Source organism: Gossypium hirsutum, chromosome A11 (assembly GCF_007990345.1).
Source record: "Gossypium hirsutum isolate 1008001.06 chromosome A11, Gossypium_hirsutum_v2.1, whole genome shotgun sequence".
Lineage (NCBI taxonomy): Eukaryota > Viridiplantae > Streptophyta > Magnoliopsida > Malvales > Malvaceae > Gossypium > Gossypium hirsutum.
Window position 1 is genome coordinate 102154546 of NC_053434.1, and position 27706 is coordinate 102182251.

The 27706-nt window shown below is 34.2% G+C and overlaps 2 pseudogenes; both read right to left on the reverse strand.

Moving 5' to 3' along the window:
• Positions 1–16528: 16528 nt before the first annotated feature.
• On the reverse strand, positions 16529–17369 carry LOC107892201 (germin-like protein subfamily 1 member 14; annotated as a pseudogene).
• A 3928-nt stretch (positions 17370–21297) lies between these two features.
• Positions 21298–27066, reverse strand: LOC107892166 (germin-like protein subfamily 1 member 14; annotated as a pseudogene).
• Between the last annotated feature and the right edge of the window lie 640 nt (positions 27067–27706).

Consider the following 27706-nt stretch of genomic DNA (forward strand, 5'->3'; position numbering starts at 1 on the left):
AGTGTGTTTACAATGAAGGGAGAGGCCTCTATTTATAGTTGAGCCTCCCCAATCCAACGGTATAGATCAATTACATCAACGGTTAAGATTAAAGGATATCTACAAATTAAATCTCCAAGATTACAAAATCATATCTTCAAGATTGCATATTATATCATATCATATCTAAAATTGTATCATATCTAAGATTGCATATCACATCTAAGAGTACATATCATATCTAAGATTGCATATCCTTAAAGATTATATTTCCATATGAGTCAAGCTCATAGATGGACCTTAAATCTTTTCATGTAATGGGCCATTCCGATTGGGCCAAATTATATTTGTAATTTTGTACTGGACTTGGACTTTGTTTTATTTTTATTTTTTGGGGGTTTATTATTTTAAATACTGAAATGGGCCGGGCAAAAATGGGCTATTACAGTGTTAAAGGTAAAATAACTTCTTTAGCCTTCAACAATTACTATGTTTTTCAATTTGGTCCTCACCCTTTAAGAGCAAATAAAGCAAATTTGAAAAATTATTTTTTTCCAGTTTTTAAATAAAAACATAAAAATAATAAAAACCTATGAAAAATAATAAAAACTCATTAAAATTTAAAACAATAAAAATAATTTTAAATATTTAAAAAAATTCCAAAATTCATTGTTATCTAAATAAAACCGGTTGGATAGGGGATCGGTTGGAGTATCAATCCAGTGAGAGTTAAAAAACAGGTTGACCTGCGAACTGGTACGGGCTTGTTGAACTGTGCTAAAAAAATTGGTTAATGGATAATTAAACCTATTTTAAACTGGTTTGACCAATTGGTTCCCAAAATGACCTATCCGATCAGTTCAAAGTAAAAAAACTATTCAAAAATAAAAAATTATAAAAATCGGTTCAACTTTTTTTTTAGATCGGTTCAACTAATCCATACTAGTTTGCGGGTCATCCAGTTTTTAAAAAATTTAAACTATTTTTGCCCTCAACATTTATAGTTTTTTCAATTTGGTCCTTATCATTTTTAAAAGTATATAATTTAAAAAATAGTTTTTTACTTTTTTCATATTTAAAAAATTTAACAAACTATAATTTTAAAAACTAAAAATATGAAAAAAAACTGCTTTAAAATTCAATTTTTTTAAATATAAAAATTCAATGTCATCTAAATTGGGCCAGATTGGTTGGATCAAGAATCGAATGAGATATTGGTATGATGAGAGGTAAAAAATTAGCTGACCTATGAACCAATACAAACTTGTTGAACTGAGCTAAAAAATCAGTTGAACTGACCTTTATAATATTTATAATATTTTATTTGCTTTGAACTGGTAGGATTGGTTGTTTTGGGAACCAATTGGTTAGACCAATTCGAAATATGTTTAATTGTTGTTTAAATCAATCCATACCATTTCACGAGTCAACCGGTTCTTTACTTCTCATCGGATTGAATTCCATTCCTAGTCTAATTGGTCCAATTTAGATAACAATGAATTTTTGCAAATTTTTTTATATTTTTAAAACATTTTTATTTATTCTAAACAATTTTTATTATTTCAAAATTCTTTATTTTTTAAAAAAATTTAAATTTTTATGTTTTTATTTAAAACTTGAAAAACATTAATTTTTAATACTTTTCAAAAAAATTTTAATGTGCTTTTAAAGGTTAATGACCAAATTGACAAAAAAATGTAAATGTTGAGGGATAAAAAAGTTATTTTATCTTTAACATTGTTAACTTTGACAACAAAATTAGACGGATAAATCAATTTTTTTTTAAATAGAAGGACTCTATGTCTTAAAATTAAAGTTTAGAAAGTAAATTTTAAATTCTGAATGAATATAGTAACCTTTGGCATATTTAAACCAATACTTATTATATAGTATACATCATATATATATATTAAAAATAGTAGCTTTTAAAGATTTTTTTTCCAAAGTAATTTAGCGTTTTTAGGTTAAAATATGTTCCAAGTCCTTGCACTTTTCATGCATTTTGAATTCAGTCCTTCTACTTTTATTTCAAGAAATTCAGTCCCTCTGCTAGCTCTGTATATCGCTGATGGTCTGCATTTAAGTTGATGATGTGAAAATATGAAAACAACGAATAAGAGAAATGGATCGTATGGATCACTATTTATACTAAATGCGTTTCTCACCATGAACAAGAGATGAATTAGAGAATAAATTAATATCTTTGAGCTATTATTTAATTGAATAGTAATTAAAAAATTGAAGTTTGAAGTGAAAATTAAATTAATTAGTCATCACAGTTTCATAAGAACAAGTTAATTACATTTATTTACTCACTGATTCTAATATGATAAAGTTGTTATGTCTTCAACAAGATCAAAATGGGGTAAACTACCCTATTATTCACTGTAAACAGGGTCTGTTCTAGTTACCCTAAAAAAGAAATTGATCAAATTGGCCACACCACCTATTGACCTTGAACCAATTGTTAAATGCAAGAAACAGAGTACAAGCAGAAGTGACAGTGGAAGTGGGAACTTCTAATCAAACTACAATAAAACATAGAAAAAAAAGGGGACATCAAATTTTTCTATGTTATTCAACTTCCCTATATCTACAGAGCCTAGCTCAGTGACATGAATCCACTATCTTCAAACTTTATATAACCAGTGATCCTAGTTCTAATACATCCCAGTGAAGAATCATCACTTTTATACTTCAAAGACTATACCTCTCACCATTAAATTCTCCTATGAGAATTTAGTTTGTAAAACCATTAACAAAAGCTATTACTATCTCAAATGCACTCTTACAAAAAATGTTCCTCAATGAACTGATAAGTGCTCTTGTAACAACCTAGTTTCTAGTGGTGTCAAAAAAGGGATTTTAGGACCCCATTTCTGTAAGCTAAGTCTGTAAATATTTAATAAATATAGTTATTGAGTTATTATATTGAAGAATTGAAATTTGGTTAAGTGATTTAACCAAAATTGTGAGTAATTAAGACTCAGGGACTAAATTGTAAAAGTTTAATTGCTATAGATTTTTAATTAGTATAAGGCTTGGATACTTAGATAGCAATTATCAAAAGGATTAAAATGACAAATAAACCAATTCTAAATGAATGATGTGGGATATGATCTTAAATGTCATTAACTTAAGTTAATTAAGGATTAAGGTTTAATTAATCATGATTAAGTAAATTAATTAAGATTAATTAAAATTAAACTAAGTATCTAAATGAAATTTAGTGGGAAAATATGACAAAAGTCATCATGTTCCCACAAAAGCCACCATCTACCTTAGAAGTCATTGATGAAAGCTTACAAACCTAGTTTTAACATTCAACCATCTTTACAAGTAAGTCTCTAGCCATTTTTCTTTGATTTTAATAGATTTTTTTTAATCTTGAGGCTTGATTTAGCTAACCTACAAATAAATTTTATCAATTGGTAAAGTTTTGATAACATGCCATTATTGAGAATTGGATGATTTAAATGTTAAATTGATAGAAATTAAGCTTAGTTTAAGAAAATGACTAAATTGTAAAGCTTAAGTGTTAGTTTCGTACATTGGAGACCGACTTGAATAAAATTAAAAACTTTCATAAAATCATATTCTAATCCGATGCCCTAAATTGAAAGTTATGGTTATCTCCGTTTTAGGGACTAATTTGAATAATTTGCAATATTTGTGAAATTTGGTATTTTATTCTGATTTGGATGAAATTTGATAATGCGATATGTTTTATGATTATTCATAGCTAACGACCACATTGAATTGTCAATAGGAGAAAGGAAAGGCAAAAATCGTTGATTAGTGACGTGCAAAATTTAGGTTTGTACATTTATGATTTAAGGCCATTTTAATTGATTGCATTTCATGTAAATCGTATACAGGAGTTTCAAGGTGAGTATTTAGTGGTAAATTAAACTATTGAATTGAGCTTGAATTTGAGTTTCTAAAATAGAGGACTAAAATGAATAAATTGTAAAATAACATGAATTGCTTGAACTATGATATGTATTATCGAATTTGAGAGAAGAAATATGCTGAATGATATGAATTGCCTATGTTAAGTTAATAAAATGAGTTGTGACGATGAATATGTTTGGTGATTGTACTAAATTGTAAATAGAATTGAATACCCTATTAATTTGTTGGGTTGAGTTTGATATAGTTAGGATGCCATAGGATTGGATTGAGTACGAGATTACGCGCTTATACCCCAGGATGTATTTCGTGTGCCAGATATGAGCTTTGTGTACTAGGATGTGCTTCGTGCGCCAGTATTCACATACGTGCTAGTTTACACTATTTCGATTTATTCGGTGACCAGATATGAGCTTTGTGTACTAGGATGTGCTTCGTGCGCCAGTATTCACATACGTGCTAGTTTACACTATTTCGATTTATTCGGTGATGCACTTTGGTGCCAGTTTGGTGTGTTGGTTGGACGATATGAGTATTCATCCTAGTTTGAGTTGAGTTAATAAGGGCTACATATCATAATTTAGTAAATGATTCGGATAAGGTAATATTTAATACTATTGAGCTAAACTTTTAGCCATGTGAATTGAAATAAAAAAGATATGGAGTTATATTGTGATTCTAACTAAAAATGAGCCATGGGGGCCGAAATGAATACGAATGAGTCATCTGATTCTAGACTTGATTCAAAAAGTATGAAATTGCTATGAATTGATTGAGTACAAATGGCTAAATAAGTTGAAACTAGTTATAAATGATGAAATATTGGTAAGGTTGTGTTGGACTTGATATAAGTATGTCTACATATGTAAGTTGATTGTTAAAAGTTGCTTGTCACCTTAAACCATGATTTTCCTTTATTAATATTTGCATAGAGTCACGTTTTCTATTAAATTGTAATGTTAATTCTTGTATTTATATCTTGAATCCTAAATGTACCACTAAGCCCTATTACTCAGTGTGCAGTTTGTTTTCTCCCTGTGCAAGTTCAGGTGATTCTCGAAGCGTCGAGATTAAAAGCTAGCATCCAGACTATCGTTTCCAACCCAAAAAAGTTTGTAAAAGTGACTCATTTTGATCTTTTGGGCATGTACCTAGGAACCTTAAGCTAAAAGTCTCAAATGTTAAGTTACATATGATATGATCTTTTATTAATGATTTGAACTTGTGTTGAAATGTATTCTAGTTAGTGTGGGATATATATGAATTGGTTGTATGAAACTGTATATTTGTGATCTTAGGTCCCTTTTAACTTGTAAACAAGTTGATTTTGGAAGAAACAGATTGTCACATTGCGACGATGAACTTTTGACGTCACGACAAGAAACAAAGCAAGGTTCTTGTGGCGATGCCATTGCTTTGAAGTCACAATGAGCACCAAACAAATATTTGCACCGTGACGAGGAACTCTCGGCATTGTGATGTCAACCCAAATTTTTTTAATCCTTATAATTAAGTTCTTTTTCGACCTTAGGTTAGCAAAAGAGCTTTCATAAGCTCGTATAAGGTTCAAAAATGATGATGTATCATGTTATAAACATGTTTTCGTTATATTTGAATGCTTAACAGTTTGTAATTTGATTGTAGTTACCCTAAAAATGAATGTGGCACCATATAACTCAGACCTAGTGATCCAATCGGGTATCGGGTTGTTACGTCTCTCAAATACTTAGTACATAAACCTATTCAAGTCTCTCAAATATATAGGATTTTTGGAGACTTGCTAACATACTAAAGATTGACAACAATCCCTTCTAGACAACAACAAAAATAGCTAAATAGAATATTATAATAATGACCAAAGTAAGTTGGGTTGTTGGAAGATAAGTTTTCAAGTTTTGTCTCAATCTAACATCCTTAATTCAAGGAATTAGGTACACTCAATCCGATCTGATCCTTAGGATATGTTTTTCCAAGTGAATTGATCTTCATTGATGGACTTGAATAATCTCACAATATAACACAACCTAAAGATTTGTTTCAATAAATTGACAACTTTCAAATATGGCAAGTTGCTTTCTCTAACGCAATTGTGATGGAAGTGGGCATTTCCATTCGCAAATTGCAACAATGTTAAATATTTTCCTCAACACAACTGTTAAATGGTAAAAAAAAATTAATGGTGAATTTCCACGTTAGTCGCACTAAATTTTAAGTAAACTACTTATTGTTTTTTTTTACAATGAAAGGGCCCTGAGACCACAACCTCAAATCAAATTGCAGAAGAAATTATAAGGTTATAGATATTACTAGAGTAATCCATTTGAAAAGACAAATTACAACAATTAGATAGTGACCAATTACAAAGAGAATCAGACATTTTATTACATTCGCGATCCACCCATTTGACTTCGACTTTAGAGAAAGAATCAAGCATCTTACGAGCCTCCTTAATACAGTAGCAAAAAATAGTGATATAATTCTTGTGCTTACAAAATTGATTAACGATACAAGCACAATCCATTTCAGAGATAACCTTGTCAAGATTGAGTGACTGAGCAAGCCAAATACCTTCAAGAAAGGCATACGATTCCACCCACTCGGAGTTAACAATCCTGTTAATGAAAACCACTTTACCACTGAGAAGAAGGCCATCTGAATCTATAACGATAATTCCCAAGCCCATTCTATTCCCATTCATAGATGCATCAACATTTACTTTAATAACACCCACCTGTCGTTTTTCCTATTTGCAAGTTCTAGGAGCCCAAAGTAAGATCAGCTGAATATAGAAATTATGAATGCAAAAATCAACATTAAATTTGTGGTCACTTTCCCAAATCACGCGAGCATCCTCCTCCTTGCCCCTAAAAATTGCATTATTTCTGTAGTTCCAAATATTCGAAAGGGTAGTAATGAAGTCCTCGAAAGTTTTTTTGTCCAAGAGATGCATAGAGTCTTCAATCCAATCAATGCAAAACTCATATTTATTAATCAACAATCTATTATCAAAACCACTAGCAACAAGGACATCTTAAGCTTTAGGGTAATCTCTTAAAGCATGAATCATCGTTTCATCACCGTCTGTACACATCGAGCAAACCAGATCAACATTATGTTTAATAGTCGATATCTTAACGTTAGTGGGAAGCAATTCATAACTGATCCACCATGCCAAAAAAATTCAGGAAGGACTCTCATCTTCCAAATGAACTTCTAAAAGAACTAATACAAGCCAAACCCAATGCCTTTAAGTAGCAACCAAGAATATGTTGATTTGGCTGTGTAAAGTCCATGGACATTTTGGAACCAAACCATCCTACCCTTCGTCCTATGAGGTAAAATTGGGATGTCACAAATTCGGCTAGCCATAAAATCGCTGTACAGCTTACGCTCACGATCCATGTTCCAACCACCATAATGTGGTAACCAAAGAGCATGGACACAAACTCAGGAAGAGAATCGGTCAAGATATGTAAGGCATTTCCTTCAAGACCCTCAAAGCCTAATTTGTCATTGTCATGCCAAATTCTACAACCATCCCCCACATGCTAGCCAAGCCCCTTATCAAGAGCTCTTGTAGCCTCTAAAATGCTTGACCAAGTAAAGGAAGGTTTATCAATCTTTTTAGGATGGAATAAATCACCTTCAGGAAAATATTTCAAGCTAAGAACATAGAAGGAAAAAGTGTCCTTATGCGGGATGAGCCTCCATACTTGCTGACCAAGTAAGGCAAAGTTAAATAGCCGAAGGTCTCTGAATCCAGTTCCACCCATACTATTGATAAATAAAGATTATCCTAAATGAGCATAGCCCAACCACGTCCCTTCTCTTTGCTTGCCCACCACCAACGACGAATTTTTGAAGTCATCTCCTCTATCGTACCTCTAAGAGTAAGGAAAATAGACACAGCGTAAATAAGTAATGATTGTAGAATATATTTGATAAAAAATCTCTTCACCACTATAAGAAAGCAAGTGTTTAGACCAATTGTTAATCCTATTGGAAAAATGATCCAGAATATGCTTAAAAGCTCTCTTTTTTTCTTTCTAATAAACAAAAGAAGCCAAGATAATGATCCAAATTCACCACCACCTGCATCCCTAGCTTGTCACCAAAAAGTTGTTTTTGATACCTCGGCATATTGGGACCAAACCAAACCATTGATTTAGAAAGGTTAATTTTTTGCCCAGAGACCCTTTCGAAATTGTCTAAGGATCAACCTCCTTATTTTTTGTTCTTGATGAAGAGAAACACATCATCAGTGAAATAGCTCGATTTTATCTAAATCAGAATAGTGGTTTTGAAACCACAAATCTGAGGTCATAAAATTATTTTAATATTATTTTTGGTGTTTATAGCATGTAAATATGTATGTGTGAAAATTTCGTAAAATAATTTTAGCGTTTGAGTGCTTAATTTGATGAAAGGACTAAATTGCGTAAAATGAAAAAGTTGCAATCTAATTTTTTAAGTGTTTAATTGCTATGGTTTATTAAGCGTGAAGACCTTATGTTGTGAATAGACCATTTTATAGTGGGAATGGACTTAAATGGGCATATATTTGATGTTTATTAATGTTTTAAACAAAGGTCAAATTGGCAAATTAGTGATTAATTTATGTTTTAATAAAACAAAACATAAAGCCATCTTTATGTTCATCTTTTATGGCCGAATGAAGCAAAGAAGAAAGCTAAAATAGGGTTTGAAATTTTGGAACTTGCATAGCTTGATTGAGGTATGTTTTGAGCTCGATTTTTGATGATTTTTACGTTTTTGTGATCATTGCTTAGTAATCTAGCTAGCCTGTATCTTAATTTTTGAATTTTTATGATTTTGTGAAGTGCCATTGATGAAAGTTTAAGCTTTTGAATGATTGATGATGACATATGAAATCTTGATGATAATTTTAAAGTTTTGTTAAGTGATTTTAGCTAAAAATGCATTTTAGGGATTTAATTGTGAAAAGTGTAAATTGGGGGAATAAAATGTGAAATAAATGAAAGTTTTGGGCTGTTAGGGCTCCCTATGAAATTTGGCTAGCATGTAATTAGATTGAATTGTGTGAATTTTGTGTATTTTTGAAATAAGGACTAAATTGAATAAATGTGAAACTTTAGGGGCTAAAGTGTAAAAATGCTCAAATAGGTATTTTTGGATGAAATTGAATGAACAAGTGATTAAATGAGTTAATTTTGAATTTATATAGATCAAGAAAGAAAGAAATCGGATTTAGATCGGGGGAAATCAAAAGTTATTGAGTAATTGATCCGATTTGTCAAATTCGAGTACGAGGTAAGTTCGTATGTGATAATTTCATTATAATTGTATGTTATATGCTTTGGTATTGCATAAAATGTGATTATGAGATTACGGATAATGTTTGAATTGTGAATACGACTATACAGATGTGTTCGACGATGAAATCGACAAGTGAAACTTCCCGATTGAACCTTAGGAATAGTTAGGATGCTAATGACATGTCATTAGGTTAATGTATTGGCTTCGGGCCATGATATTGGCAATTCGGGTGCGAATAATACCTTGATTTGGCTACGGGCCATGGTATAGGTATTTAGAGAGGAGTTACCTTGATTTGGCTATATGTAAGTTGATGGTTATAATTTGCTTGTCGCCTTAGATCGTGAAATTTTTTGATTAATATGTGCATATAACATGTTTTCTATTGAATTGTAATGTTAATTCTTATAACTATATATTGGATCCTAAATGTACCATTGAGCCCTATTACTCAGTGTAGAGTTTGTTTTCTCCGTGCGCAAGTTTAGGTGATTTTTGAAGCCCCGAGATTTGAAGCCAGCATCCAGACTATCATTTCCAACCCAACAAATTTTGTATAAAGTGACTCATTTTGGTCTTTTAGGCATGTACCTAGGAACTTCAGGCTAAAAGTCTCAAATGCTATGTTACATATGATATGATCTTTTGTTAATGATTTGAACTTGTATTGAAATGAATTCTAGTTGGTATGGAATATATATGAATTGGTTGTATGAAAATGTATATATGTGATTTTAGTTCCCTTTTAACTTGTAAACAAGTTGATTTTGGAAGAAATAGATTGTCACGTTGCGATAATGAACTTTTGACGTTGCGACGAGAAACAAAGTAAGGTTCTTGTGGTGACACCGTTGCTTTGAAGTCGCGACAAGGAACCCCTGGCATTGTGATGTCAACCCAAAATTTTGGAATCCTTACAATTAGGTTCTTTTTTTACCTTGGGTTAACAAAAGAGCTTTCATAAACTCGTATAAGATTCGAAAATGATGATGTATCATGTTATACACATGTTTTAGTTATATTTGAATGTTTAACAATTTGTAATTTGATCGTGATTGCTCTGATAATGAATGTGGCACCTTATAACTCAGACCCGACGATCGAATTGAGTATCGGGGTGTTAAATCTCTAAAATACTTAGTACATTTCAAGTCTCTCAAATATATAAGACTTTTCGAGACTTGCTAGCATACCAAAGATTGACCATAATCCCTTCTTGACAACAACTAAAATAACTAAATAGAATATTATAATAATGACTAAAGTAAGTTAGGTTGTTGGAAGATAAGTTTTCAAGTTTTGTCTCAATCTAACATCCTTAATTCAAGGAATTTGGTACACTCGATCCGATCCGGTCCTTAGGATATGTTTCTCCAAGTGAATTGATATTCATTGATGGACTTGAATAATCCCACAATATAACACAACCTAAAAATTTGTTTCAATAAATTGACAACTTTCAAATATGGCAAGTTGCTTTCTTTGATGTAGTGGTGATGGAAGTGGGCATTTCCATTGGCAAATTGTAACGATATCAAATATTTTCCTTAACACCATCGTTAAATGGTAACAAAATTTTAATGGTGAATTTCCACGTTAGTCACGCTAAAATTTGTGTAAACTACCTATTAATCACTCTAAATAGGGGTCATTCCTATTTTCGTGACACCAAAATTTTTCACATAAATGAACCGTAAGTCTTCCATTACCATTTATTAGTGGAGTGACCAATTTGATAAATTTCTTTTTTGGGTGACTAAATTAACAAAATAAAAAAATTGGGGTGACCAAATTAGAGCGAGCCATATTTAGAGTGACTAACGATATAATTTACTCTAAAATTTTTGACATACAATAACGAGACATACAAATATAATAATTTAATTGATTTTAAGGTTTAAGCCTAATTTTGCTTGGGTTGGGGCTAATATTCACGTAAACTTTCCCAACAATAATGGCCTTAAGATTCAAACTCAATCCAAATTCTTAGGCAAAATGTCCAGGGCTACTTTTTCCAACCATTTGTTAGTATAATTTAATTGATGTATATGATATATAAGATTCACCCATGATTTATTAACCAATAAAGATTAATAATTATAAATAATAATGAGTAAAAATGGTTAATTATAAAATGTATAATTTTTTAATAAAAAATTAGTAGGAAAATGATTAAGTTAATTATAAATATACTATGATAGTCATAATTCTCGGAATAAAGTATACATAATTTTTTTAAAAATATAACTTACAAAATGACCTAATATGATCGCGTATAAGAAAGTATTGACATCGAAAACACTACGTGATATGTTTATTGGGAGGTTGTAACACCAATTTAAAATAATCGCTATCGAGAAAATTAGCAACTATCGAAAGCAAATCTTAATACAAAATGCAAGACAGAAAAAACTTAACATAAAACATAAGTCACTAGCTCTTAACATTGCAAGTAGACTAGCAGACTAGAAACCATGCCATAACCATCAGATCAGGCACATTATTAATAAAAACACACATTATTTAGAACAAAACATTCACAAGTTCTTATGATTGAAGAAATTTTATTCCTATATATTTAAATGAACTTGTGAAAATAAAATAAAGAATACATAGATTTTACGTGGAAACCCTTTCGGGAAAAAAAACCACAGGCATAGGAGAAAAAAATTCACAATGTCGAATTTAAATGATTACAAGAGGAATAGATTATTTCTATTTATAGGCTTGTAAAGCCATATTCTAGTAAGATTGAAACACCTTATTCTAATCAATATAAAATAGATGGAGTTTAATAAGGTTTAAAAAACCTTATTCTAAAATAAAATAAAAGAAGTATAGTTCTATATGGATTTTACTTTTATTTTATTTTACCACTATATTTTATTTAAATAAGGATTCGGGTCATTTAATTCTAACAATCTCCACCTTGACACGAATTCTCAATGAACAAGTTCTTCATCGCGAACTCTCAACGAACAAGTTCTCCACCTCTTCCATAAAACCCCTTAAGGGCTTAACTTCAACAATGAACACCAATCAAGTCTAAGCAATGCTCAAACTTGGTTATAGGAAGTGACCTAGTCATCATATCTGCAGGATTTTCATGAGTACTAATTTTGCTCACAACAATATCACCACAACCTATAATATCACGAACAAAATGATACCGAATATCAATGTGTTTTGTTCTCTCATGAAACATTTGATCTTTTGTAAGGAAGATTGCACTCTAACTGCCACAAAATACTGTACTAATTTGAAGGACTTCATTGAGTTTACTAAAGAGTCCCTTCAACCAAATAGCTTCTTTACAAGTCTAAGTAATCACCATGTACTCAGCTTCAGTGGTAGACAAAGCAACTGTAGTTTGCAAAGTTGCTTTCCAACTGATTGCACAACCTCTGATTATAAAGACATAACCTGTGAGAGATCTTCGTCTATCAAGGTCTCCAGCAAAATCAGCAACAACATACCCAATGACTCCATTTCTAGTTCTTCCAAACTGTAAGTAGACATCAGTAGTACCTCCTAAGTATCTTAAAATCTACTAAACTATTTTCCAGTGTTCTTTACTAAAATTCATCATGTATATGCTAACTGCATTGACTGCATATGATAAATATGGACGTGAACAAACCATAGCATACATGAGAGATCCCACTGCACTAGAGTATGGAACATGTGAATGTACTCAATCTCATCATCTGATTGTGGAGACAAAGCTGATGAAAGTCTAAAATGGGCTACTAAAGAAGTACTAACAGGCTTAGCACTCCGTATATTGAACCTGCACAGAACTTTCTCAATGTACCCCTTCTGACTTAGGTACAATTTACTTGTTTTTCTATCTCTGAGAATCTCTAGACCAAGTATCTTCTTTGCTGGTCCCAAATCTTTCATTTCAAATTCTTCACTTAGTTGGGCTTTAACCTTTCTTATCTCTCCTTTATCTTTTGCTGCTATCAACATGTTATCAACATAAAGAAGTAGATATATGAAAGAACCATCACTGTTTTTCTTAAAGTAAACACAATTGTCAAAACTATTTTTTTTGAAATCATGAGAAGTCATAAAGGAATCAAACCCTTGTACCACTGTCTTGGTGATTGTTTCAAACCGTAAAAGGACTTTTTCAGCAAGAAAACATAGTCCTCTTTTTCTGAGACTGTAAAACCCTCTGGTTGTTGCATGTAAATGTCCTCCTCATGTTCTTCATGCAAAAATGCAGTCTTTACATCTAACTACTCAAGCTCCAAGTCATGCATGGCCACAATACCAAGCAAAGCTCGAATCAAACAATGCTTCACAACTGGGGAGAACACATTTGTGAAGTCCACTCCTGGACTTTGAATGTAACCCTTTACAACAAGCCTTTCTTTATATCTAGGTTCTTCAACTCCTGGAGCCCGTTCTTTCTTTTTAAACACCCATTTACAACGAACAGCCTTTTTACCTTTAGAAAGTTTTACAAGATCTCATGTTTTGTTTTTGTGGAGTGATTTCATCTCCTCTTGCATAGCAAACATCCACTTTTCTGAGTCTTCACAGCTAACTGCCTCAGAATAATTAGATGGCTCTCGGTTTGTATCTATATCTTCTACCACATTTAAAGCATAAGCAACTAGATCAGCCTCAGCATACTTCTTTGGAGGTTTAATTTCTCTTCTAGTTCTGTTTTTGGCAATAGAGTGTTGTGGTGAAGAAGTAACTCTACTCTCAATTTTTGTACTGGCTTGAGAAGTCGACTCTGTATTAATCTGATGCTCCACCTACTTTTGATTTTCTTTATTGGAAGATTCTTTAAGAGATAAGTTAGGTAGCATAGCAGTTTCATCAAAAATGACATCTCTGCTAATCACAACTTTTCTATTTTCAGAACAACATAACTTATACCCTTTTACGCCGACTTTATAACCAAGAAAAACACATTTAATGGATCTCAGTTCCAATTTCCATTATCAACATGAGCATACGCAGGACACCTAAAGATCTTTAAATCAAAATAATTAGCAGGATTACCAGACCATACCTCTTGTGGAGTCTTTTTCTCAATGGCAAAGGATAGAGATCGATTGATCTAAAAAACATACAGTAGAGACTGCTTCTGCCCAAAACGACTTCAGTAAGTTGGCATTTGACAACATACATCGAACCTTCTCCATGATCGTTCTATTCATTCATTCTGCAATGCCGTTTTGCTGTGGAGTATGACGAACTGTCAAGTGTCTCACGATTTCTTCTGACTTGCAAAGTTTATTAAACTCATCAGAACAGAACTCTAAGCCATTGTCTGCGCAAAGGTATTTTATTTGTTTTCTCGTCTATATTTCAATCATAATTTTCCAAGACTTAAATATGGAAAACACATCGCATTTCTGCTTCAAAAATAACGTCCAAAATTTTTTGGAAAAATCATCAATAAAAGTTAGCATATAATTAGCTCCATCTCTCGATGGCACTCTGGATGGCCCCCACAGATTAGAATGAATATACTCCAATGTTCCTTTCATGTTATGAATTCTTCTGGTGAATCAAACTCTCTTTTGCTTCCCAAAAAAATAGTGCTCACAGAACTTCAGTTTGCAAATTCCTCGCCATCAAGAAGTCCTCTTCTGCTCAACTTTGTCATGCCATTCTCACTCATATGCCCTAGGCATATATGCCAAAGTTTAGTAATATCATCATTTGACAAGGAAGAGGAAGTGACAGCTACATTACCAATAATAGTAGAACCCTGTAAAACATATAACTTGGTAGTCTTTCTCAGCCCTTTCATCACAACAAGGGAACCTTTGGAAATCTTTAAAACTCCACTTTTAGCTGTGTATCTTTATCCTTTTGAATCAAGAGTACTAAATGAAATTAAATTTCTCTTCAATTTTGGAACATGTCATACGTCACTAAGTGTTCTAACAACTCCATCAAACATCTTAACTTTAATTGTTCCAACATCTGCGATTTTACATGAAGCATTAATTCCCATCAAAACAACGCCTTCAGACACTGTTTCGTAAGTTGTAAACCAATCCCGATTGGGACTCATGTTAAAGGTGCAACCTAAATCAAGTATCCACTCCTCACTCACTTTAGAATTTCCCCATCGCTATAGGCTTCTACAACATCAGCTTCACCAGAATTTTCTAGTTGTTTTCCTTTTTGATTCGCAGCCTCCCTTTTAATCTTATTCTGTAGCTTATAGCATTCAGATTTAATCTGCCCTTTTTTCTTACAAAAGTTACAATTTTTACCTCTATTTTTAGACTTCGATCTACCCTTAGATTTACCGTAAGGATTCCATTCCTATGTCCTTCCACGATCATCATCAGCATTCCAATCTTGTCTCACACGAACAATGAGACCCTCTCCCTGAGAGTCGAGTTTAACTACAAGATGCTTCATCTTATCATATGAGGTCAAAGAATCTTAAACCTCATCAACTGTAAGAGACTCACGGCTATATAAAATCGTGCCTTTAACGGTTGAATAAGACGGGGGCAACCAACAAGGTAGAATCAACCCTAGATCTTCCTTATCATACTGAACCTCCATGGCCTTCAAGTTTGAGAGAATTTCTTTAAACACTATTAAGTGTTCGTGTACAGACCCACCTTCCTCCAAACGATAAGCATAAAGATGCTGCTTCATATGCAACTTGCTTGTTAGAGTTTTTGACATACATATTTGTTCCAGCCTCTTCCATAATGCAGCGTTGGTCTTCTCCTTCATCACATCCTGCAAAATTTCATTGGACAAATGCAGATGTAATTGTGTTAACACCTTTTGATCCTTATGCTTCTTCTCTTCATCTGTTAATGTCGAAGGCATCTTATCTATCCCTAGCAGAGCATCTTCCAGATCCATCTGGCAAGAACTGCTTGCATCTTAATCTACCACAACGCAAATCTGGTGTTATGATCCATTAGTGGAATTTCATACTTCAAAGATGCCATTACCATGATCAAGATGAACTACTCGAAAGCTCGGATACCAATTTGTGAAAATAAAATGAAATAAAATAAAGAACACAGAGATTTTACATGGAAACCTTTTCAAGAAAAAAATCACGGGCAGAGGAGAAGAAAATTCACTATGTTCGAATTCAAATGATTACAAGAGGAATAGATTATGTCTATTTATAGGCTTGTAAAGTCATATTCTAGTAAGATTGAAACACTTTATTCTAATCAATATAAAAAGATGGAGTTTAATAAGGTTTAAAAAACCTTATTCTAAAATAAAATAAAAGAAGTGTAGTTCTATATGGATTTTACTTATATTTTATTTTACCACTGTATTTTATTTAAATAAGGATTCGGGTTATTTAATTCTAACGGAACTAATTGTTGTCCCACCAAAATTTGGATTGGAGATACGTAACAATATTCTTGTCCAACTAGAAGGCCTTAGTGAGAACATCAGGATTAATGGGAGGGTTAGAGCCAAATATTACATTTGCAATCGTGATAACTCCTGGATTTTGGCTGTTGAGACCAGCAAATGCAACTGCTTTGGTATTCCCGATATTGAATTGGAAGTGGATGAGACCAACAGGGAAAACAAACACATCACCAGGGTTTAAGACTTTGGTGATGAAGCAGTTATCTGTGTTGGATGTAACGAAATCAACATAAAGTGTGCCTTCCAAAACCACAAGGATCTCTGTTGTACGAGGGTGCATGTGAGGAGGGTTTAGGCCACCATATGGAGCATAGTCAATTCGGACTAGACATATGCTGAAAGTGTTCAGTCTCGATATTTGTGCCACATTGATAGGAGTCACAGTTGATCCAATCGGATTTGAGGTGTTTCTAGGGATATTAAGCCTTGAATAGAAGAAGTCTTCTGCATTGGCAAGCTTTGGGTCCTTACAGAACTTTCCATTTACAAACACAGCATGAAATAAAGTAAGGTTAGTCAATATCGTGAATCCATGCAAAAGTATGAATTCTTATAAAGGAATTGTTACTTCAGATAAAAGGCTCTAGCGTCTTGCATAATTATGGACTTAAAGATACTAGTCAACAAGAGAGTACTGAGAAAAATAGTGTACCACCATTCTTGGTGTCATTGATGGCTACACAGAAATCTTGCAGGGGGCTGGGATCAGAAGCTGAGGCTAATAAGGGATTGCAGGCCAAGATGGCAAAAGCTGCAACGAAAAGTTGAAGTCGTTTCATCATAATTGATGTGCAAGCATGAAACGTATGCTACCAATTGGGAGAGGGGTGGGAAATCCTGCATGGCAAACAGGTCTATATATAGGCATTAAAACAAAAGAACTCGTCCTGATTTGCCTTTCACCAAGTACGAGAAGACTAGGCGTTTGCCTTCACAATTAGTTATTTCTTATTAGGAGGTGAATCATTCTTCAACCACTACACTTTCTAGTTCTGTTCTCCTCGTACATCATTTCAATATATTTCATGGAATTGGTCTTAATTCACTCGCAGTTCTAAACATTTTCTTATCTAGGCTTTGACTTTTCCTTCTCAGACTAAAGTTGATGGGGAAAAGGAAGTGCTGAAAATACATTATTATCTTATAATTTGCTAGTGAGAAGAAAGTTTTCTTATAAAATACTTCTTTCAAATATATATATTGCATCAAATATGAACTCAAAAAAAAAAATTCCATCTAGCCTTAGGCAAACAAATATATATATATATAATTTTTTATTAGCTCTAGATACCAATTGTTGGTGTTGAGAGCAAAGAGAAACAAGTTTTGAACTAAAAGACTTGAGCAGGAAGGCTCGATGCTTGGTGAACAAACAAGCAGAATTCAAGAATGAAATTTAAAAACAATGAACAATGGAGAATATGGAAAGAAAATCTAATAATTTCATTCAAAAAGAAAACTTTAGCATTAAGCCTTTACATAAACAAGACATAGGTTGATCATTACAAGTCAAATTTACCTAAACATCTACCTAACTCCACTAAAAATACATTGAAACTTGTTAAACTAACTTGTTCATATAAACAAAGCTGATTTTCAACTCAATCACTACCTAAACACATCAAATACATCAACAACAAGTTGAAATCAAACTAAATTACATAACAACTACTTAGAGTAGCAAAATGAACAAAATGAAACAATTTCATCAGCTGCATCCGCTAGGCTCGAGCTGCATGGTCTGCTGCTTGCTGGTCTTAGTGTCACATGCTGGCCAACTTCAACAGACTTTTCCTTCTCAGACTAAAGTTGATGGGGAAAAGGAGGTGCTGAAAGTACATTATTATCTTATAATTTCCTAGTGACAAGAAAGTTTTCTTGTAAAATTTTCAAATATATATTGCATCAAATATGAACTCAAAAATAATTCCATCTGGCCTTAGGCAAACAAATATATATATGTAATTTTTATTCAGATAGTGGGGATAATTTAATTTAGATTTGGAGTTGCTGCAAGCAGCCGGTAGTTTTGTATGTAAAACTAAACTCGGTCATTCTTTTAGTTAGCATGATCAAGGAAATGCTATGGAGACAAAAACTTAAGCTTGATTAAAGGCTTCTGATTTCGTCTGTAATCAACATGTTATACGATCTCAGTTGACATAGTCTATTCTGGCATGTTCATTTGTTCTGACATCTGTGCTTATCACATCCACAACATTGTCAATTTCTTGCAAGTTCAATGAAGCATGCATGCAAGAGCGAAACTTTCCAAGTCTGTTGATCACTTCAATTACCCAAAACTGAGCTTTGAATTAATCACTGATCCAATTCGTTGCCAACTTTGTAATAAAATATTTTTTAAGCCTAATTAATGACTTGAATTTTTCCTAGTACAGAAAAGTAAACTTCAAGACTTTAGTTACCTCACAGACTTCGAATCATATTAGTTTGAGTGATCACACCGCTTTGTTTAATACAAGTTTATTGCTAGTCAGCAACGCCATGAACTAACAAGTACGATATGATGCAACAGCAAAGAGTTTGATATATTAAGAAAGTGGTAAATTTGGTGTAGGCTTATCCAATGTTGTCCAAAATCGAATATACAGACTTTACACAGTCAAAATCAAGTGATTAGGTATATGATATATTCCAATTCTGGATTAAATCAAAGTGATTAGGCATGTTTGGACTTCCTTTACAATTTTATCTAATTACATTAGCATTTTATATCTATTTGTAATTCCCTTTCTAATATTTAAATTTAAATATGTCAAAGGTTCTTGTACTCTTTCCAATTTTAAAATTTAGTCCCTATATTTTAAATTTCCGTGCTTTTTTATTTAAAAATTTTAGTCCCTTTTTTTAATTTTCCCGTTAAAGTTAACATTGTCAAAGGTAAAATAACTTTTTTAGACATCAATATTTACAATTTTTTTTGTCAATTTGGTTCTTATCCTTTAAAAGTACATAATTTTTTAAAAAAAATAATTTTTTTTCATATTCTTTGATTTTTAAATTTCTAGCTAGAACGATGGCTTACTATTGGCTAAAGGCAGTTAAGGAAGGGGATTTCGTTAATGAGTGGACTTGCAAGGATGACTCAATCATATGTGTCCAATGTTGTTGTTTGTTAAAGCAATTTCAATGTTCAGTGGGATCCCCATGTAAAAGGAGCTTAGAAGCTTAATGTTGACGATTCCACTTTCGAGAAACTAGGGACTTCAGGTTGAGGGGGTGTGTCGCATTATGATTGTGGGGCTCATAGGATTTCAAGATTCTAAAGATGCTAAAATTGTGACCGTTAAATGTCCCCTTAACTTAAACTGAAAAAGTAAGATAAAACTGGTCGTTGAATAAGATTGGAGAAGTGGCTTTCTCTATGGTGTTTTGAGTGGCTAATGAGATAGCTCATTCTTTGGTAAAAAGCAACATGCTTTAGGGCTGTCATGTTTTCTAGTTTCTAGTAGTGATGGAGTGGTTCTTTTATTGTTCATATAATCTATTATAATCTGGTTTATGTAATCCAATGTTGCTTTTTTAAGGTGTGTCGAACTACATTGTTTGATTTTCGTAGTAGGATATGATAATTAAGAAAATTACCTTTCAACGAAAAAATTGTATATTTAAAGGAAAAAAAAACATTACTTGCTTATGTTCCTATAGTCGAACTTCATGCAGGATTGACCTAACCTTGCATTCCAAATAGAAACTTCTTGCACCAATTAATGCTCATACTTGCTTATGTTCCTATAGTTGAATCAGCTAAGGAATGGTTGTCGCTAAAGTGCTCAACAATTTTAATTTCCTCTTAAGTGGCATACGGGTACATAATAAATATAGCTTAAAACACAAGAAAAGAACAAGTCAAATCATTAAGGAAACTATTTAAAAACATAAAAAATAAAAATAAAAAGTATATATAAGTTAAAAAATATATTTAAAAATAAAAGATAAAAAGATGTTTTAAAAACTATTTTAAAAACATAAGAAATGATAAAATTTAATGCTATTTAAACTAGACCAGATCGACTGGGTCAATAACTAGTTAGGGTATCGATCCGATGAGAGGTAAAAAATTAGTTGACCTGCAAATTAGTATGAATTGGTTAAATCGGGCTAAAAAATCAGCTGAACTCGTTTTTTATAAAAAAATTTATTTTTCAATAATTTATTTGCTTTGAATCGATTGGATTAGTTGTTCTGGAAATCAATTGCCTAGATCAATTAGAAATCAGTTCAAACCATTTTTTAGCTCAGTTCAAGCAGTCTATACCAATTTTAAGTCAACTGATTTTTTACGTCTTGTCGGCCTAATACCCAACCAGTTCCCACTCCGATCAGTCGGTCTAGTCCAATTTAGATAACATTAAATTTTAAATTTTTTATATTTAACATCATTTGAAAGAGTTTTTTTTTTGAATTTTTTATATTTAAAATGCATTGAATCTACAGTACTACCATAAAAAAATGAAAATGAAAATAAATTATTAATCAAACAAAAAAAAAGAGCAAGTAAAAATAGCAATAACGAAAACAATAAAGTTCACTACTTAAAAAAGAAGCTTACAGCAACATAAGCAAATAATTTTTATATTTAATCTTTCCAAAAAAACAAATTATTATTGTAGAAAAGGAAACAAATCAAAGATTATTGCAAACAAATTGTGAATTTGAATCCAAATTGAAATATATTTGGGCGCCCTAATTGTTAGCCCACCAGAATTTTGACTGAAGATTTTTCACCACGTTCTTGTCCAATTGGAAAGCCTTGACGAGAACATCGGGATTGATGGGTGGATTTGATCCAAACACTGCATTGGCTACGGTAATAACACCAGGATTCTGGCTACTCAAAGCAGCGAAGGCAACGGCATTGGTTTTCCCCACATTGAATTGAAAGTGAATGAGACCAATTGGGAAAACAAATACATCTCCAGGGTATAAGACCTTGGTAATGAGACGATTATCGGTGTTGGATGTCACGAAGCCAACGTAGAGTGTGCCCTCCACAACGACTAGTATTTCGGTGGCACGAGGGTGAGTATGAGGGGGGTTTAGGCACCATTTGGTGCGTAATCAATTCGAACCAATGAGATGCCAAGAGTGTTCAGCCCTGGTATTTGAGCAACATTAACTGGAGTAACAGTCGATCCACTGGATTTGATGTGTTTCTGGGGATGTTGAGCCCTGAATAGTAAAAGTCTTGTGCTTTAGCAAGCTTTGGGTCCTTGCAGAACTTCCCATTAACAAACACTGGAGTGGAGACGAGAAGAAGAATGTTACAATTTCATGTACCATGCCATGAAGAGTATTGAAGTAATGGTCAGCATGCAGCAACCAAGACCATCGAAGGCTCAACATGCAGAAGTTGCTGGTTGATCTAGTCAGCAAGCTGTTTATGTTTCATTTTGTAATTTTAAGTTAGTGTAATGTAACTTAGTTGCTTTATAACTATGTTAGGTTTATGCTTGATGTAATTTTGATGTTGATTGAGCTGATAAATCAGCTTTGTTTATTTGTTCAAGCTAGTTAGCACAAGTTACTATGTGTATTAGTGGTAGTAGGTGAAGTTTAGGTCAACCTACTGTTTTGTCAAGATTGTAAACTTGTTTATGTATTGGCTTTGTGCCATTTTGAAGTTTAAGGAATGAATTCAACAAGTTTTCATCCAATGCTCTCCATTTTTAGTTTTACTTAAAAAATCCATTTGAGTTTTCTGCTTTGTTTCTCCTACAAGTCACGAGACTTGCTAGACAAGCATATTGCTGAAGCTTGCTGCTGCTGCCTCTTGCTCCAACAATTGGTATCTAGAGCCGTATTCTTAGAGGACCTGTTGTAGCTCAACATCAAAACGATGGCATCATCAGGTTTTTCACCAGCTTCACCACCTGTCTTCAATGGAGAGGGCTTCAACATTTGGGCAGTTAAGATGAGGACTTACCTGCAGGCATTCGACCTATGGGAAGTTGTCAACTCAGATGCTGAGCCAGCACCTCTTCGAGCTAATCCAACAGTTGCTCAAATAAGGCAACACACTGATGAAAGAACAAAAAGGCACAAGGCCATGTCATGCATACAGAATTGTGTGACAGATGTGATCTTTATGAGGATCATGGCCTGTGAAACACCAAAGGAGGCTTGGGACAAGCTGAAAGAAGAATTTCAGGGGACTGAGAAAACAAGGCAACAACAGCTGCTCAACTTGAGAAGAGATTTCGAAAATCTCAAAATGAAAGAGGAAGAAACAGTTAAGCAGTACTCAGATCGGATTATGGCTGTTGTAAACAGCATAAGGCTCCTAGGAGAGCAATTCAGTGAAGCTAGAATGGTTGAGAAAGTCATGTCCACTCTACCAGAGAGGTATGAAGCTAAAATTTCATCCCTCGAAGACTCAAGGGACTTGACAACTATCTCCTTAACTGAGCTAATCAATGCCTTGTATGCACAAGAGCAAAGAAGAGCCAGCAGACAAGAGGAGCACCAGGAAGGGGCTTTTCAAGCCAAAGAAGCCTCGAGCATCAAAACTCATAAAGGCAAAAAGTTCTGGAAAAACAGGCCTAAGCCTGATGCTGCTAGGAGCAGTGACCAACTCTGCAGACATTGTAAAAGAGCTGGTCATCCAGAAGATAGATGCTGGTTTAGACCAGATGCAGTATGCCAACACTGCAAGAAAAAAGGCCATGCTGAAAAAGTTTGCAAGAATAGAAGCAAACCAAGACAGAATCAATTTCAGCAGCAAAAAGCAGAAGCTCGAGTAGCTGAAGAAAGCAGTGATCAAGAAGAACATGTTTTTGCTGTGTCATGTGCAGCAAATCAGAAAAAGGGTTCAAAGGGCTGGCTTCTAGACAGTGGGTGCACAAACCACATGTCACCAGATGCAACTATCTTCAAAACCCTGGACAGAACCTGCAAAACCAAAGTAAAAATTGGAAATGGTCAGTTAATCAATGCTGAAGGAAGAGGAGATGTGCTGATTCATACCTCTACAGGTGGCAAAATCATTTCAAATGTACTTTTTGTACCTGAAATCGATAGGAACCTTCTCAGTATAACTCAACTACTTGAGAAAGGTTACTTAGTTGTTTTCAAGGAGAAAGAATGTCAAATTTTTGATCCAAGTGGATCAAACCTTATAACAGTCACCATGACTGATAAATGTTTTGAAGTAGACTGGCCAAATGACTCACATTCAGCCTGCATAGCCTCCACTGATGACTCGAGACTCTGGCACCAGAGGCTTGGACATGCAAATTACAAATCCATAGCCCGCATGGTCAATGAAGGTCTGGCAGAAAATTTCATCGATTCAGTGAAGAATGATGAGCTTTGTGAGATATGTCAGCAAGGAAAATTGGCAAGATTGCCATTTCCAACAAGCACAACATGGAGAGCATCAGAGAAGCTCCAGCTTGTGCATACAGATGTGTGTGGACCAATGAAGACTGAGTCTTTCAAAGGAAGCAGGTACTTTATTTTATTTATTGATGACTTAACAAGATACTGCTGGATTTATTTTCTAAAACAGAAGTCAGAAGTTCCATCTGTGTTCCTGAAGTATAAAGCTGCTGTTGAAACTGAGTCTGGTTGCAAACTTAGAGCAATGAGGTCAGATAATGGAACTGAGTACACCTCAGCTCAGTTCCAAGCCTACTGTGAAGAAGCAGGTATCAAACACCAGTTGACTAATGTGTATACACCCCAACAGAATGGGGTCAGTGAAAGGAAAAACAGAAGCTTGATGAACATGGCAAGATGTCTTCTGTTTGAGAAGAATTTGCCCAAAACTCTGTGGGCTGAAGCTGTTAACACAGCAGTCTATCTCCAAAACAGGCTCCCAACCAAGGCTCTGGCTGAAAAGACTCCATTTGAAGCCTGGTTTGGGTTTAAGCCATCACTGGCTCATCTCAGAACCTTTGGTTGTCTGTGCTATACTCAAGTTCCAGCTGAGAAGAGAAGCAAGCTAGATAAAAGAGCTCAAGCAGGGATCTTGATCGGCTACAGCTTGGTTAAGAAGGGCTACAGAATCCTAGAACCTGCTACAAACAAGATATTGGTTAGCAGGGATGTTGTTTTCAATGAAAAAGGACACTGGAATTGGGAGAAGGCTGAACCAGAGGCAGTGGCTGAAGATCTCGCAGTGGACCAAGTTGAAAATGATGAAAACACACCTGAAATGGATGTAGATGATGTTCCAATCAGAGGCACTCGATCACTTGCTGATGTTTATGAAAGAGCACAAGTGGCTACTGTTGAACCAAGTTGCTTTGAAGAAGCAGAAAACCAGGAGGACTGGAAGCAAGCAATGATTGAAGAAATCAGAATGATTGAAAAGAATCAGACCTGGAGTCTGGTTGATAAACCAACAAACAGGAAGATTATTGGTGTCAAATGGGTTTATCGAGTAAAGAACAATGCTGATGGTAGCCTAAACAAGTTAAAGGCTAGATTGGTTGTGAAAGGTTTCAGTCAAAGGTATGGGTCAGACTACCTGGAAACCTTTGCACCAGTGGCCAGGCTAGACACTATCAGACTGCTAGTTGCCTTAGCAGCACAAAAACAGTGGCTGATACACCAACTTGATGTAAAATCAGCATTTCTGAATGGATTCCTTGAAGAGGAGATTTATGTGGAGCAACCTCAAGGTTTCAAGGTGTCTGGCAAGGAAGAAATGGTGTACAAGCTCAACAAAGCCTTGTATGGCTTGAAACAGGCTCCAAGGGCCTGGTATAGCAGAATAGATGGCTATCTGACCAGTCAAGGATTTGAAAGAAGTCTTAGCGAGCCAACTCTGTATGTTAAATCAACTAGTGCTGAAACTCAGCTCATTGTCTCAATATATGTCGATGACCTACTGGTGACAGGAGGAGATCATGAGATGCTAAGCAGTTTTAAAGTCAAAATGCAACAGCACTTTGAAATGTCAGACTTGGGATTAATGTCTTACTTCTTAGGCATGGAAGTAACTCAAGCTAAGAATGGGATTTGGCTAAGTCAAAAGACCTTTGCTATGAAGGTTCTCAACAAATTCTCAATGGAGAATTGCAAAGCAACCAGCACACCAGTTGCTGTTGGAGAAAAACTCTCGAGCCAAGACAAGCATGAAAAGGTTTGTGAAACAACCTATCGAAGTCTAGTTGGATGTTTGTTATATTTGACTGCTACTAGACCTGATATAATGTATGCTGTGAGTCTACTCTCGAGGTTTATGCATTGTTCAAATGAAAGTCATTTTAGAGCTGCAAAAAGGGTTCTAAGATACATCAAAGGAACCTTGTCCTATGGAATGCAGTTTACCAAGGCTGAGAACTTGAAGCTAGTTGGATATTGTGACAGTGATTGGGCTGGTTCCTTGGATGACATGAAGAGCACTACAGGTTATGCATTCAACATAGGCTCTGCTATGATTTGCTGGAGCTCAAAGAAGCAGGAAGTAGTGGCTCAGTCGACTGCAGAAGCAGAATATGTAGCTGCTGCTGCAGCAGTCAATCAAGCCATATGGCTTAGAAAAATTTTGAAAGATATCAATCATGAGCAAAAGGAAGCAACTGAGATAATGTGTGACAACCAATCAGCAGTTGCTATTGCTAAGAATCCTGTTTTTCATGGAAGGACCAAGCACTTCAACATCAAACTTCATGCAGTTCGAGAAATGGAACAAGCTCATGTTGTTAAGCTGATACATTGCAGTTCTGAAGAGCAAATTGCTGATATTTTAACAAAAGCACTAAGTGTTTCCAAGTTTCAACATCTGAGAGCTAATATGGGAGTTTGCAACATGCTAACCAAGGAGGAGTATTGAAGTAATGGTCAGCATGCAGCAACCAAGACCATCGAAGGCTCAACATGCAGAAGTTGCTGGTTGATCTAGTCAGCAAGCTGTTTATGTTTCATTTTGTAATTTTAAGTTAGTGTAATGTAACTTAGTTGCTTTATAACTATGTTAGGTTTATGCTTGATGTAATTTTGATGTTGATTGAGCTGATAAATCAGCTTTGTTTATTTGTTCAAGCTAGTTAGCACAAGTTACTATGTGTATTAGTGGTAGTAGGTGAAGTTTAGGTCAACCTACTGTTTTGTAAGATTGTAAACTTGTTTATGTATTGGCTTTGTGCCATTTTGAAGTTTAAGGAATGAATTCAACAAGTTTTCATCCAATGCTCTCCATTTTTAGTTTTACTTAAAAATCCATTTGAGTTTTCTGCTTTGTTTCTCCTACAAGTCACGAGACTTGCTAGACAAGCATATTGCTGAAGCTTGCTGCTGCTGCCTCTTGCTCCAACAAAGAGGTTGTAGAATGTTTTATTTGAAGGTCAAGTTTAAGAAGAAGAGATAAAAACAAAACTTACCAGCATCCTTGGGGTCATTGATGGCTACGCAGAAATCTTGGAGAGGACTAGGATCAGATGCATAGGCAAATGGTGAAGCCAGAGCCAAGAGATAAAAGATTAGGATGAAATGGGCAGTTTTCATTGTGATAAATGGAATTTTGATTGCTTTGGAGAGGATGAGGAACTCTGCTGCAGAACATGACTATTTATACATTACAGTCTTTGAGCTAGTCTATGTTTTTCCATTTCTGATGAATTGTTCTTCAACTACTACCCTTGTCTCTTCCCACTTCCAATGCTTACATCAGTATCATTGTCATGGAAGTAGTCAAATCTGTAATTAAATTTTCTCTTTTGTATTACTTAATACAACTTGGTCCATTCGAACGTTGACTTTAGGAGATATCCAAGGTTGCTAAGGCGGCGGGCAGGCAACCCTGTTCATGCAAGATACAATGAAAATAATGTTAACAATAATCCAAGTTGGAAACATTTTGCCATTTGGCAGTGTTTAAACATAAAGTGCCAGCAGCTGGGCTTGGTTAAAGTGTGAAAGAGACTGCCATTGTGGGTTGAGGGAGATTAACTATTGAAACCTTTGACATGATCTTTTTCCCTCATTATCATCTCCTTTTGCAATTAGTGATCTCAATTTTATTTTATTTTTAAAAAAAATTAGAGAAACTGTTTTTCCAGGCCGGCTTATTAACCAGCTTCAACATCTATTAATTAATTCAAATAAAATTGCTTGATTACGTAAGAAGTATTTGCAAGAAAAGCGC